Source organism: Eufriesea mexicana, unplaced genomic scaffold, assembly GCF_001483705.2.
Source record: "Eufriesea mexicana isolate 0111107269 unplaced genomic scaffold, ASM148370v2 scaffold3014, whole genome shotgun sequence".
NCBI lineage: Eukaryota > Metazoa > Arthropoda > Insecta > Hymenoptera > Apidae > Eufriesea > Eufriesea mexicana.
The window spans coordinates 59236-59876 of record NW_016912342.1 but is presented as its reverse complement, the minus strand read 5'-3'; positions in this window follow the sequence as shown (position 1 = coordinate 59876).

Here is a 641-nt window from a genome sequence, read left to right as displayed (position 1 = left end):
CGAGTGGTTCGTGGAATAGAGCGGTCTTGGCGTAGGAAAGGACACGATTCGTTCGTACGTCCCAAATTCGGTGAATCTTGGCTGTACGATCGCATCGCGGCATTTCCTTGTACGGAACACGGGATTGCGTAACCGAACGGCACGAAAGCGGGATCGCGTGTTGCGCGAACGGATCGGCGAACGTGTCGCTGAAGAGACAGAGACGGAGAGAAGGGGATCACGAAAACGCCGTTTCGAGTATATCGAACGATCGCGCTTTTTTTTCTCTCTTCTTTCCTCTTTTATGGTCTCCGCTCTGGCAGTCCGCCGGTGGAATAAAACGACGGGGCCATTACCGTAGCTCCGGGTACACGGGTTTCGGATCGTTTCGTGCACGGACGTAGGAAATGAATCGGTCCGGAGCTGCTCGTAAATCGAATTTCGAAAGCGTCCATCGACGCGTTCCGCTCTCGGTGTTCGGGGGCGAAACGAAATTTCCAAAGCACGTGGTCGCTCGTCGTAGTCGTAGCGCGCGTGGTACGCGAGGGGGAAGCGATGGGAAGCGGAGAAAAGCGGAGGAAAGCGGAGGAAACGGTGGTTTTTCGCGTCACCGGAGGTTTTCACCGTATGAAACACGGCCATGTGCGAGTGGGTGGCGCGGC